This window comes from Bos indicus x Bos taurus, chromosome 2 (assembly GCF_003369695.1).
Source record: "Bos indicus x Bos taurus breed Angus x Brahman F1 hybrid chromosome 2, Bos_hybrid_MaternalHap_v2.0, whole genome shotgun sequence".
NCBI lineage: Eukaryota > Metazoa > Chordata > Mammalia > Artiodactyla > Bovidae > Bos > Bos indicus x Bos taurus.
The window spans coordinates 102,559,832-102,575,590 of NC_040077.1; positions in this window are offsets into that span (position 1 = coordinate 102,559,832).

Genomic DNA, 15,759 nt, shown 5'->3' on the forward strand with positions numbered 1-15,759 from the left:
TTGGGGGGTTTCCATTTCAATCCAGTCAGGAGCAGAAAACAGAACACACAGCAGATGCCTGACAAATATTTGTAAGATGAATGGATGGATGGCTTAGCTACTATTTTACAGGATAAAATAGTATGTGATAACTACATACATCAGAAACAAGAACGTATGTACTTGGTACAGAGTTTTCTTTTAAGCTGATAGTTTAATAAGTAGCTGCCAAAATGAACACCTGTTTACAAGCTGTCTCTTGTAAGTATTCATCTGCTGACAGGCTAAAAAGAAAAGTGAACATATCTGGTTGGGGTAGTCAAGAACAGTTTAATGAAGTGGGTGGCATTCTGGATGGGTCTTGAAAGAATTTGACAGATGACATATTTCAGGAGGATGTTCCAGATGGAGGGAGCCTCATTAGCAGAAGACATAGAAGTAGGAAAGCATGAGGTGTGTTTGGAGAAGAGCAGTAGTACAGTTTAACTGCAATGCAAGAGGCCTGGGTTGGGGAGGAAATGTGCTGAAACTTTGGATCTGGAGGGTCCATCTGGAGAGCTGGGGTTTCTTTTAGTAGGAATGTGGCCCCACAGAAAGCTGTGAGGAGGAGAGTGCTGTATCAGAACTAAACATCTGGAAAATGAATCTGCCAAAGGAGTATCATGATCTAGGAAAGAGTGACCACAGATCCATGAGGTCTGCTAGTTTATTAAAGCAATGATCCAAGTGCAAAAGAACAAACCTTCATTAGGACAGCAGCTCTGGGAATAAGGAGGGAATGAATTTGAAGAACAAGGTAGAGGAAACTTTTGCCAATGTTTCAAGGGCGAGAATCTGTGATCAGGGGACAACGGGAGAGTAGGGCATGGGGAAGGAGTTGCCCAAAGAAGCTGTTAAGTTTGAAATTTGGAATCATTGTAGTGAAACTTACTGAAAATATGCTACATAATTTCCAAGTGTTGATCCTGGAGACTGGCCCAATAGACCACTGGATGAACAGGTCTGAACTTTGGAAGTCACCTACAAACCTAAGCCTGTGTTCTATGAAGACTAGTTGTGTCTGTTTTCCTCACTGCTGAATACTTAATATAAAACCTGGTAACTATTAAGAATATTCACTGAAGAAATATTTGGGTGGGGAACAGGGAGATGTCAGTCAGAGAATACAAACTTCCAACTGCAGGAAGAATGAGTTCTAGGGCTCTAATGTACAGTATAGTGACTGTAGATAACAATACTGTATTACATACTTGAAAATTACTATGAGAGTAGGCCTTAAATTTTCTCACCACACACAAAAAAGAAATGGTAATGTCACGTGATTCAGGTATTAGGTGGCTATCATTTGGCATATGCAACTGTATCAGATTAACACACTGTACACCTTAAACTTACACAATGTCATAAGTCAATTACATCTCAATAAATCTGGGGATAAATTTTGTTGGATAAAAGAATGAAGATCATAGCTGAACCAAAGGAAAAGGTTAGCATAGCAGAGTATAATGATGTCAGAATTAGGGATCAAATACAGAATCTTCAGTTCAGTTCAGTCACTCAGTCATGTCCAACTCTTTGCAACCCCATGAACCACAGCATGCCAGGCCTCCCTGTCCATCACCAGCTCCTGGAATTTACCCAAACTCATGTCCATTGAGTCAGCGATGCCATCCAATCATCTCATCCTCTGTCATCCCGTTCTCCTCCTGCCTCAATCTTTCCCAGCATCAGGGTCTTTTCAAATGAGTCAGCTCTTCACATCAGGTGGCCAAAGTATTGGAGTTTCAGCTTCAACATCAGTCCTTCCAATGAACACCCAGAACTGATCTCCTTTAGGATGGACTGGTTGGATCTCCTTGCAGTCCAAGGGACTCTCAAGAGTCTTCTCCAACACCACAGTTCAAAAGCATCAATTCTTCGGCGCTCAGCTTTCATTATAGTCCAACTCTCACATCCACATATGACTATTGGAAAAACCATCGCCTCAGAATCTTAAATAATGCAAATTACACTTTGCAAGAGGAAGAAAACCATCTAAAACCAGTGCATTCCTACTATGTAGGATATAGAAAACTGTCTAACACTTAGAGTAAGCAGGTTATAACACATAAGCTTACAGGTCGCTGGAAGATAAGAAAGAATTTGTTCATAGGATATTTGTGGTCCCAGGAGCAAGAAAAAAAAAGGCAACTTAAAAAAAAAAAAAAGCACCAACTTCTAAAGTTATTATTTAGAAAAGGATAGGGAAGATTAAGTCTTCTGGGGAAGTGGGATGTATGAAATCTTGACATTAGAGTGATTTTTTTTTAATAAGTCAAACCTGCTGTTCCACAGTTTAAAAGGCTTCCCATTAAACAGTTTAAAATGACTTCCTGTCATACCTAGGAAAAATCCAAACTCCTTAATATTGCCCACATGCTCCAGCAGTATCTTTCCCCACCAATATCTCTCCTGTCCCATATTATGTCTCTACCTCCTCCAACCACTGACCTGCCTAACACACCAGCCATCTTCAGTTTCCCCAAATTGAATAGTTTTCCTTATTTCTCTTTGTGATTGAAAGGCCTTCAACCTCCACTTTTTTGCCCCACCTACTGGCTCTTTCTAGTCAATGTATGTTCATTCTTCAATCTCAGTTCAAACATCGTTCCTTTGGGGAAGGCTTTTGCTTCTTAGTTTGTGTTAGATTCCCCTGTTATAACTACTAGAGTTTCCAGTATCTTCACTTTGTAGCCTTTATTATAGTTTATAATTAGACTTTTGTTTCCTTTTAATTATGCTTCCTTGCAAATTAACCATCATCTCCATGGGGATAGTGTCAGCTTCGGTTCACTTTTATACTCCCAACATCTAGCTGAGTGACTGGCATATAACAATGCTCTGCAAAAATTTTAAAAATAGCAGCAGCCCCTAACTTTCTCACACATATAATATGCATTTTCTAAGTCCCGGATATTGTTTAAACGCTTGTATGAGCCGAAGGCAATAGAATGTAGTATAAAAAACCTGGATTTGGAAACTGGCAACCTGGGTTCAAACCTCAGCTTTACCATTTATTAAAAGAGTGAGGTCAGGAAAACTAGTAAGTTCTCTGTACCTGAGCTTATCCATTAATCAAATAGAGATAAGGTACAGTTGTGTGGTGAGTAGGTAACTGACAAACAGAGACACTGAATACCTATCCAAGCTCTTAAAGCTGCAGGGCTGGGAACCAAACCCAGGCAACCTGAATCTGCTATTAACCACTATGCAATGCTAGTGGTAAAGAACCCTCCTGCCAATTCAGGTAAACCTAAGAGATGTGGGTTCAATCCCTGGGTTGGGAAGATCCCCTGCAGGAGTGCACAGGCAACCTACTCCAGTATTCTTGCCTGGAGAATCCCACGGACTGGCAGGCTGCAGTCCATAGGGTCACACAGAGTCAAACACAGCTAAAGCAACTTTACACACAAATTTATAATACACATATTATATTTGAAAATACTTATCTCTATGATAGGCAGAGACATCCAGAACCACCTATAACTATCCCTCACACCTTGTCTTTTTTGTTGTTGTTGAGCAGCACAGCATGCAGGATCTTAGTTCCCTGACCAGGGATCAAACCTGTGTCCCCTGCTGAGAAAGCGTGAAGTCTTAACCGCTGGACCATCAAAGAAGTCCCTGCCCCCTCCTTTTTCTTCAAAGCAGTAATTAGACCATAAGGCCTGGACCCGTGATAAAATGTCCCAAACAGTGAACTTGGACGAAGATTACCTTTTCTACCAATTCCAGAGTCAAAACTAGAAGAGGGAAACCCACTGCTACAGGTTCCCCGGAGTAGACTAGTAACAAACATGGCTGCACTCATGTCTTGCTTTTAAGTGGGCCATCACTTCACTAACAGATTTCAAGTGTCATTCCTTTGTACATACATACCAATATGCTTCATTTTATATTTATCACTTAATACATGAAAGGTTACACAAAATCTTTGTCCAGTGATCCTTGATAACAAAGTATTTGTGACCCAATCCTTTTCCAGACCTAATGATATTTCGCTCCAGCAGCCTCATGCTGTATCTCATATGAAACAAATAAGGCACTCATGCATAAAATTAATATAGTAAGCTATCTAGGCAGTGATAAATTTGGAAAGGAAATGGGCCCTCATAATCACTTTATCCCTCTTGAAAGCAGATTTCCTAAAACCTTGAGTCACCTACATCTTGACTTCTTTTGGAAATTATGCCATCATCCCCATGAAACCCAATAGGGCATGTTGCAGTCAAGGTTGAAATAAAAGTGCAGTGAAGCTGTTGAGGAGATGCTTAGAAATATGACCACTTCATTTTATGTGGAAAGGCGATTGATCTCTAAGCACTGAGAAGAGCTCTCAGCTTGCCCTTTGCTATTGTTACCCTCATCGTGCTGCTCCTTTCTGTTCACCTGTGTAAATGGGTCCTGAGTTCTCTTGTTTTATGTAGGGAAACTGAAGGTTGATTACAGTCAACCTTGGAAACTCTGATAAGCAGAAGTATCAAAGTCTCATTGTGGAAGAGTAGGGTTGCCTGACTTTCTTTATAATCACTAAAAAGCACCTCTGCTTCTGAAAGCATGAAACTCATGAGGACATTCAGAAATAAAACCTGTGTGTCCTGGGAACACACAAGTCTTAGTCACCCACACAATGACCTTACTGTTGAGGTTTGAAACAAACTTTGAAAGTAGGTTTTGAACTCTGAAAACTGAATGGTACTCTATTCAAAAATTCACATTTAGAGGTCTGGAAGAACAAAGGAGGTAGCCACTGCTACAAGGTTCCCATTAGACCTGAGAAGAAAAGGAAGGGTTTGATCTATTTAGGGAGTACATTGATAATTTGTTGTATGTGTCATGTTATACTTGAGTAGCACCTGAGAAAAGTAAAGGATTCAGGTTGAAATGATACTGAGGATGATGCTGGTTTTACTTCACCAGGCTCAAAAGCATCTGTTATAGATGTCAGGTGCCTGCGATGACAATTTTTTTTTTTTTCACTGCAGCTCCAGTAGTCGGAGCGAGTTTTCAGAATGCATGTGTCTCACGTCGCTACTGTATACACAGTAAATTACAGACACGAATATGTTTGATGGATTCCTTTTGACCTTGTTGTTTGTGGTTGTGTCATTTTAAAGAAAATTAAAATAAAACAGTAGCTTTTAAGTTTCCCTTTCCAAACAGGGAACTTGCTAACATTCCACCTCTTGCAGGTGGAGGCCCTCAACCAGAGTGAAAGTGAAAGTGAAAGTGAAAGTCGCTCAGTCAGTGTCGGACTCTTTGTGACCCCATGAACTATACAGTCCATGGAATTCTCCAGGGCAGAACACTAGAGTAGGCAGCCTTTCCCTTCTCCAGGGCATCTTCCCAACCCAGGGATCGAACCCAGGTGTCCCACATTGCAGGTGGATTCTTTACCTGTTGAGCCACAAGTCAACCAGAACAGTTTACATATTAAATGAATAACGTGAGTCTGTGTGGAAAATAAAAGGCAAGCTACCACACACCTCGAGGGGATTCCAAGGTGCAGAAATGTGATCTTGTTTCTGTATAACCAAAGTATTAATATTAATAGTGAGTTCAGTGTACTTGCTTAGCAAGCAACCCTTCTCCCCAGAGTGTTCTCACGGTACTGACAATACCCCCCGGTTCTGCTTCTGTTTCCTGACTTTGAAATCTGTTAGCATTTTCTTGCAGATTCCTCTGTTTTCTCACAGGTAAGAAGGAGCCCAGACTCAGCCTCTATTCAAACACATCGTTTGTACACAGCAATTTGCCTTCCTCCATCCTCCCTCTATAAAAGGTTCTTTTCCTTCTATTTCTCCCATCCTTGTATTATGTTGAATTATATAATTTCCAATAGTAACAATCCTAGATCCTGGAATTATGGGAGCTAGGTTTAATTAAACGTTAACTGAAAAATAGTATTTTAAGTGCACACACGAAGTTCCCAGAAAAATGCAATCCACCAGAAAAAAAACCTGTATTCTATTTGTCATGATCTATTTTCTCTTTCATGAGCACAGTTTCATACCTCCCACTTCTGTTTTAGTAGTACACATCTTTTAAAATTTGGAAACATTATATGAGCAAATATGATAATTACTGATAAATAATATGAGACAGCTTGTTCAGGATGGTAGACTTTATGTGTTACAACTTCTGTTTATTTGTAAAGCATTTCAATGAACCATAGTTAAGATGACCCCATTTCATACACTGTAAATAAATCATTCTAAAAAGCTACTCCTACACATGAGCATTGCCACAGCATACATAGGGTTATTTGGGGATTATGAGAGACCGAATCAGTTTCTTAGCATCTGTTTTGGCTTCTTGAAAGACGACCAGATCTCTGTGCAAAATAGACACAAAGATTTTCTGTGTAAAAAGACAGGATGTCCTCCTATCTCATTCAAAAGCTGCTAACAAGGATCATTGCTAGAACAACAATCATTGTAAATGCACTTAAATCTACATCATTCTTTCCTTCTCCTCAGTAACTGCATCTTATGGCAGGTGTACACAAATAACTCTCAGTGTTGGAAAAATATCTGCCTAGAACCCTGATGCACAAGAATGGTAAGCCTGAGATGTTTAAAAGTTCATGTTGCCTGCTCCAATCATTCTATAGATGAGAAAGCAAAGCCCCACAGAGAGAGATGGTTTGCACAGGTAACATAGTAAGAGAACACAGTATATAATTTTACAGAATTGAGATAGCTAGAGTATTTGAACAGAATTTTGTTTAGAATAGTAGATTGAACACTCATGTTTATCTCCTTTTATACCATTAAAGTGTCAGTACTTTTAAATATAAACTCATAAGAGCAAAGAAAATTAGAAATGAGGCAGCCTACAGGGTGGATAGGGGTGTATATGACAAGAGAGTCATATTCCAAGATGAAAGCAAAGCTAACTTGAAATGTCAGGACAAACAACTGATGTACAAAGTAAGAATATAATCTTAATTAGCAGTCAGACCTATCCTAAAACCAGATATTTTAGAATTGGAGAGATATTTCAACTTAACAAGCATCTATTGAGCATTTACTGTAGACAAAGAATTCTTGAAGTTAGAAGCTGAACAAGAAAACATTCTTGTTCTCCAGGAGCTTAAGTCTGGTGGGCGAGATGACCAGTATATCAAATATATAGATGATCTAATTATAATTTAAGGCATCCTCACATGCATTCTAAGGGAATGGGGCAAGTAATTTCTTGTTTAGTAACTAAGTCATGTGTGACTCTTTTTGCAATCCCATGGACAGTAGCCTCACCAGGCTTCTCTGTCCATGGAATTTTCCAGACAAGAATACTGAGTAAGTTGCTATTTCCTTCTCCAGGGAATCTTCCCAAACCAGAGATTAAACCTGGGTTTCCTGCATTGGCAAGCAGATTCTTTACCACTGAGCCACCTGGGAAGCCCCTAGTAACTTGTGGTAGCCCAAAAAGAGAAAGACAATTCAGAATTTAATAGAATCCAGAAAGACTTTATTAGCCTTTATCCTTAACAGATAGGATTTGGAAAATTAAGCAATGATAGTGAGAAAGCCCTTCGTGAGGAGAGACTATGGAGAGCTAAAGCATTTGTCACCAAATCAATGGACATGAGTTTGAGCAAACTCCGAGAGTTGATGATGGACAGGGAAGCCTGACGTGCTGCAGTCCATGGGGTCGAAAGGAGTCTGACACAACTAAGCCCCTGAACATAACTGAAAGCATGTGTACTAGGAAAGAACATTCGTGTTCAAGAATGGTGAGCAGATTACGAAGAATGGGCATAGGATGAATCAGAAGGGCCATGGAGAATGCATTTGCCAGATTATGGAAGCCTGGAATCCCAAAGAAAACAATCTGGATATATTTACTATAGTTATACCACATGGAGCCCATGTACCTGTTTTTTTAAGAGCATGATGAGTTCTGACAAATGTATACACTGTGAAACCACCATCCTGATCAAGAAACAGAATATTTCCATCACCTCAAAAGTTCCCTCATAACTGGACTTTTCCCAGTTAGTTCCTCCACTGCCTACCCAGGCAACTGTTGATTTCTGTCACTATAGATACATCTTGTCTGTTCTGTAAATTTATATAAATGGAGTTCTACAGTATTTATCCCTTTGCTTCTAGCTCGACTGACTCCGTTTCTTGAGCTTGATTTTGCTTTGCTGCTCCTTGCCATGTACCTTGAAAGGAAACTCCTCCATCAGCAGAATTTGCCCACCTTCACAGTCTCTGTTACAGTTACCTTTTGCTGTGTAACAAGCCACCCCCAAACCCAATTCTGAATGGCAATAAGCACCTATTATTCTTAGGAGTCAGTCAAATGGCCAGACTTGATGGGAACAGCTCACCTATGCTCCACACGGCATCAGTGGACTGGTGGTATTCACTTCCCAGGTGACTCACTAACAGCTGGTCAACTAACGCTGGCTTCGGGCTGGGAGCTTGCCCAGGGCTCTCAGTCAGGGACCTTAGTTCCTCTCCACACGGCTGCTCAGGCTTCCTCTCAGCGTGGTGGCTGGATTCCAAGAACTGGTTTCTTTTTTTTTTTTCCTTTAAGAGACAGAAAGTAGAAATAGTTAATCTTTTAAGGCCTGGTCTCAGAAACTGGCACATCACTTCTGCTGCTTCCTATTAGTGAAGCAGTAACAGAATTTACTCAGAATCAAAGAGAGAAAGAACATGGACCTTCACCTCTAGAAGGAAAGTGAAAGTTAGTCCCTCAGTCATGTCCAAATCTTTGGAACCCATGGACTGTAGCCCACTAGGCTCCTCTGTCCATGGAATTCTCCAGGTGAGAATACTAGAGTGGGTAGCCATTCCCTTCTCCAGGGGGTCTTCCCAACCCAGGGATCAAACCTGGGTCTCCTGCATTGCAGGCAGATTCTTTGCCATCTGAGCTACCAGGGAAGCCCGATTAATTTGTATTTACCCCAAAGATAATAAGGACAATATTATATCTATAAAATAAGCATATTTTTAAGGAATCTGAGAGCAAGAATTGATTCCTAGAAATTATATATATGTAATTACTGAAACACGAAATTCACTAGAGAGACTGAATCTTAAAATGGATATGACTGAAGACCAAGTTAGACATCTGAAAGCGGACAAAAAATAAATCACTTGGAATTTAAAGCTAAAAGACAAAATGATGAAGCAGAGAAAAATTAAAGCACACAGAAGCTCAGTCCAGAAGGCACAACATCTGTCTACTAGGCATTCCATAAGGAAAATACAGAGAATCAAAAGGAAAAATAAAAAAGTTACTAAAAACAAAAGAAAAACAGCATTTTCAGATGGAAAAGTCACCTCATGTCAAGAAGACTGAATGACAAAAGGCTCACACTTAGTGGTTTGGGGTGAAATTTTAAAGGTCTGAAAAAGAGAGAAAGCTCTAAAATTGTCCAGGAGTGGTAATCTAATATTATATTTCCTTCTCTCGGGATCTAATCATGAACTTCTTGGTTTAGCTTTGCAATAAATACATCTTACATAATTATAATGTAGTATAATTTTTTTCATTGTTTTAATTTTTATAATTAACCTATCAGTTCAGTTCAGTCCAGTTGCTCAGTTGCTCGTGTCCGACTCTTTGCGACCCCATGAATCGCAGCATGCCAGGCCTCCTGTCCATCACCAATTCCCGAAGTTCACTCAGACTCACATCCATTGAGTCAGTGATGCCATCCAGCCATCTCATCCTCTGTCGTCCCCTTCTCCTCCATGAGTCAACTTTTCGCATGAGGCGGCCAAAGTACTGGAGTTTCAGCTTTAGCATCATTCCTTCCAAAGAACACTCAGGGCTGATCTCCTTCAGAATGGACTGGTTGGATCTCCTTGCAGTCCAAGGGACTCTCAAGAGTCTTCTCCAACAACACAGTTCAAAAGAATCAATTCTTCGGTACTCAGCCTTCTTCACAGTCCAACTTTCACATCCATACATGACCACAGGAAAAACCATAGCCTTGACAGGATGGACCTTTGTTGGCAAAGTAATGTCTCTGCTTTTGAATATGCTATCTAGGTTGGTCATAACTTTCCTTCCAAGGAGTAAGCATCTTTTAATTTCATGGCTGAAGTCACCATCTGCAGTGATTTTGGAGCCCAGAAAAATAAAGTCTGACACTGTTTCCACTGTTTCCTCATCTATTTCCCATGAAGGGATGGGACCAGATGCCATGATCTTCGTTTTCTGAATGTTGAGCTTTCAGCCAACTTTTTCACTCTCCACTTTCACTTTCATCAAGAGGCTTTTGAGTTCCTCTTCACTTTCTGCCATAAGGGTGGTGTCATCTGCATATCTGAGGTTATTGATATTTCTCCCGGAAATCTTGATTCCAGCTTGTGGTTCTTCCAGTCCAGCGTTTCTCATGATTACACTGCATATAAGTTAAATAAGCAGGGTGACAATATACAGCCTCGACGTACCCCTTTTCCTATTTGGAACCAGTCTGTTGTTCCATGTCCAGTTCTAACTGTTGCTTCCTGAACTGCATACAGATTTCTCAAAAGGCAGATCAGGTGGTCTGGTATTCCTATCTCTTTCAGAATTTTCCACAGTTTATCGTGGTCCACACAGGCAAAGGCTTTGGCATAGTCAATAAAGCAGAAATAGATGTTTTTCTGGAACTCTCTTGCTTTTTCCATGATCCAGTGGATGTTGGCAATTTGATCTCTGGTTCCTCTGCCTTTTCTAAAACCAGCTTGAACATGTGGAAGTTCACGGTTCACGTATTGCTGAAGCCTGGCTTGGCAAATTTTGAGCATTACTTTACTAGCATTTGAGATGACTGCAATTGTACGGTAGTTTGAGCATTCTTTGGCATTGCTTTCTTTGGGATTGGAATGAAAACTGACCTTTTCCAGTCCTGTGGCCACTGCTGAGTTTTCCAAATTTGCTGGCATATTGAGTGCAGCACTTTTACAGCATCATCTTTCAGGATTTGGAATAGCTCAACTGGAATTCCATCACCTCCACTAGCTTTGTTCATAGTGATGCTTTCTAAGGCCCACTTGACTTCACATTCCAGGATGTCTGGCTCTAGATGAGTGATTACACCATCATGATTATCTGGGTCATGAAGATGTTTTTTGTACAGTTCTTCTGTGTATTCTTGCCATCTCTTCTTAATATCTTCTGCTTCTGTTAGGTCCATATAATTTCTGTCCTTTATGGAGCCCATCTTTGCATGAAATGTTCCCTTGGTATCTCTAATTTTCTTGAAGAGATGTCTGGTCTTTCCCATTCTGCTATTTTCCTCTATTTCTTTGCATTGATCACTGAGGAAGGCTTTCTTATCTCTTCTTGCTATTCTTTGGAACTCTGCATTCAGATGCTTGTATCTTTCCTTTTCTCCTTTGCTTTTCGCTTCTCTTCTTTTCACAAATCATAAGGGATTTGATTTGATTATACAGTGGAAGTAAGAAATAGTTTTAAGGGCCTAGATCTGATAGATAGAGTGCCTGATGAACTATGGAATGAGGTTCATGACATTGTACAGGAGACAGGGATCAAGACCATCCCCATGGAAAAGAAATGCAAAAAAGCAAAATGGCTATCTGGGGAGGCCTTACCAATTAAACTATAGGTAATTATAAAAGTGTAGAATAAATCTCTCTCAAATTACATATATATACATAAATAGATATACAAATACATTTTCCATATATGTCTTATGCATGCACAAATGACACAAACACAGATGTATGTATATGTATATTCTTATAAAACACATGTTTTATAAGAAAAACATCTCCTCTATAAAACAAACAAAAAAGTAGGATAGCAACCAGAGAAGTGAAAAAGTAGCAGACAATGTAGTTTGTTAATTCTCTAATTTTGCAAAATTAGATATTGCTTAAAATTAATGACTCCAAAGCCAGAGGTTTAGGTACATACTTTATAGTTCTAGAGTAATAATTAGAAGAACTAAAAGGAATAACATAGTTCAAAACTCATAAGTGATTAGTTGGTAATGCAGATACTAAATTCCTCAGTTTTTCTAGTGCTGATTATACAGAGGTTACTTCAAGTCATTAAATCAAAAATATAAGTTTAGATGTATGCCATATGGCATTACTGAGGTAATCAATTTTTGGAGGTAGGAATGGGATGGGAGGCTAAGACACATCCACCCTATTGCCCCACACCACCCTCCTAGGAAGAGGTAGGGCCCTTTTGGATCGACAAATCCTCATTCAGCAGCTGGGGACTGAGAACTTCAGGGCTGGAGTGGGTATATGTGGGCTACACCACAGTATCCACTATAGTGAGCAGCTGTAGTTGTCCTTAATACCTCAGAGCTCATATGCATTACTACATGCTCAGTCATGTTGGACTCTTTGCGACCCCATGGGCTGTAGACCACCAGGCTCCTCTGTCCACAGGATTCTCCAGGCAAGAATACTGGAGTGGGCTACCATTTACTTCTCCAGGGAATCTTCCAGACCCAGGGATCCAACCCGGGTCTCCTGCATTGGCAGGCAGATTCTTTACTGCTAAGCCATTTCAGAAGCCACACTTTCCTAATGCATATATGCAGTTTCTAAGGGCTTTGTTATTTACATATTACGGGACTCAATCATTGGGGCTTTGTTGTATAGATATTTCCTAGGATACTCAGTAATTATGAGGTGGTTCTATCTCATTTGTAATAAAAATATTATTAGTGTTGCAAATGGCATAGAAATAACTTCAAATAATTCTTGCCAACATGAATATCTTCTTCTAATAGGCTCTCTCTACATTCATGTGTAAGTAGGACATATTTACTCAAACCCTCCAGAGCATATTCCTTTTCTGATGCAAAATGAAGTCTTAAAAATGTGTGAAAGTCACATCTTTTCTAATTACAAATTCTGCTCAATTTATTCTACTTCTACTCTGTACCATGAAAAGAATAGTATATATTCAATTCCATCACTTCTTTGCCTATAGGGTACAGACACAGTAAAAATTGTTAATTTTGTTCCACCAAGTTTGATTTACAATTATTGTTACAGAGGAGAGGTTGGTGTTGATTTTTATTCTATGATTTTTAAAATACCTTTATAGTTTTACAAAAAATTATACATATTCATAAAATTTTCAATTACAGGAAAGCATAAAGAATAAGGCAATTAATCATTTAAATGAAACCACTCAGAAATAACCAGTATTAACATCACTCTAGATACCTTTCAGTACAGATGGATAAGTGGATGGGTGAATGGATGACTGGATGTTTGGGTGAAGGGTGATAGGAAAGATAACTTTAAAAATTCATATAAATGGAATTACGTGTACATACTACAAATGTTTCTTATATTTGAAGAGTAATGGTTATATGTCAAATTCTTAAAACATTTGTGACAGTAATCTTCCAGCCCTTTTTCCTGTGCTTTAGTGACCTAGCCTTTTTCCAGTTTCATTTTAAATTAAATCATTCCTGAATTTATAATGTTTTTATTATAAAAGCAATGGTAACATATAGTAAACATTCACAGTGTGTGCGCTGATGCTAAGCACTTTACAAAGGCCATCTCATTGAGTACTTCCAATACACCCACTAAAAAAGCAGCTGAATAGAGGGGGTAAGCCACTTGCCCCAGTGCACACAACTAAGTACTGCAGTGGATCTGAACCCAGATATTTGTATTCCAGAGCTCACACTCCTAAGCACTAGTCCATACAAAATTAATAAATCTCTCATTAAGATAACTCCGTACCAAGACCAATAAATTAGTCACTTTCTGTGGGCTCAGTTGTGTCCAACTCTTTGCAGTTCCATGGACTGTAGACCACCAGGCTCCTTTGTCCATGGAATTTTCTAGGCAAGAATACTGGAGTGGGTTGCCACTTCCTACTCCAGGGGATCTTCCCAACCCAGGAATCGAACCTGTGTCTCTTGAGTCTTAGCAGGAGGATTCTTTACAGTACCACCTGGGATTTTCATTAAATTTCTAAGGTCTTAAACTCATGACAGTACACTTCCATATTCTGTAAATAATTATTAAGAATCTACTAGATATCAGGCACTGTGTTATGGGGCAAAGAATTAAGGAGAAAAAAAAGAAAAAAATGTTTGTCTAAGATTGTATCATAAAAGAGTAAAGTCACGACCAAAAGAAAACTGCTTGTCTACTTCTACAACGTTTGTATTTGCTTTTGGAAAATGAATTGTGGTTTATTTCTTGCCTGTCCTTTTTCTACATATACAATATGTAAATATGCACTGAACTGGGAATATACTTCTGACTCCATTCTGTAAGTTTGTTTCTTTATTCCATAACATTGTAGATGAGCATTTCCCACGTCCTTAAATATTATTAAAAAATAATAATTCTTAGTAGCTCTTTGGATGTAATTTTAATGAGCACATTCTAGTATATGGTTGAGTTATAAAATATTTTAATTATTTCCCAACTGCTTAATGTTTATGCTAACTTTTTCATAATAGAAAACAATATTTTTAATAAACCTTAGGCAGGTCCTAGAGCAAAAGTAAAATACTTCAACTTTTTCAATTATTCAAGGCAAGAAAAGGATGAAAACTTAATGACAAAGTTCTCTGAATCCCCAAATTATCTCCAAAATATGTTTTTATGCCTAAATAGTATCTCTTTACTTTTTATCCTTGTACAAAGTAACTACTTCATTTTCTTCTTTAAATCTCCTTTTTCAATATATTGTTTTTTACATATATTTATTTTTCCTGTGTGAGGGTCTCAATTTTCTCAGAAAGGCAACTCATTTTTTCCTCATTATTTTACTGTGTCTTGTTTGCCAATTAACACGACCAGACTTACAAAGCACTATTCTGCATTCAGTTGCCTAGTCTGAGAGTCCACCATCACTCAATAAAATTTCAAGCTTCGGCTTAAAAATTCAAGCACTTTCAGCTGATTCAATTCTTTTAAAGTGATGTGATATTAATGGCTTTGGTTGTTTTCTTTCCCTTAGCAGAAATAGTTCAGTGGCTTAATTTTTCATGCTTTCATGAATTGAATTAAAAAAAAATAAAATTATCCAAAGGCAATAAATTACTCAGCATCTTGCTTAGTCTTAAAACCCTGGGTAATTTTTTTCTATCAGTTTCACATATACTTTTTCCTGTTCCATAATACTTCAGATACCAGTTAATGAATATGTGTGCCTGTGTGTCAATCGCTAGGTTTAATTGCATGAATGGTTTTCAGATCCAAGGGACCAATTATTATAAGCTTTCTACTGCATTGAAGAGTATTTTGCTGGGAATTAAATATTAAAAAGGCAAAAGATCTTTCTCTATGCAAAATGTAAACTGATTTATTCCCACAAAAAAAGATAGTATGAAAGCTGAAAGAAAATCTGCAAAAGAAAGCAAAATATATTCTAATTGCCTTCCTTAAATCAGTTCCCCCACCACCACCACCTTAATAAAGAGTTAAAGAAGGAACAATTTAAAATAGTTAGCACAGAAAGACTAGAACCAACCATCATGTTTGGTACTAAAAATGCTTCTGCAATTCCATCTACTATATTTTGGGGTTGGATATAACAGAAATTCCCCATTGCTCAGGGGTAAAGATTTCACCTGCAATGCTGGAGACGCAGGTTCAATCCTGCGTCTGAGAAAATGGCAAACCATTCCAGTATTCTTGCCTGAAAATTCCCACAGACAGAGGAGCTCAGCAGGCTACAGTCCACAAAGTCACAATAAGTCAGACTTAAGCAACTAAGCACACATGCACATATTTAAAGGATGTGAACTGAGTCATGGCATAGACC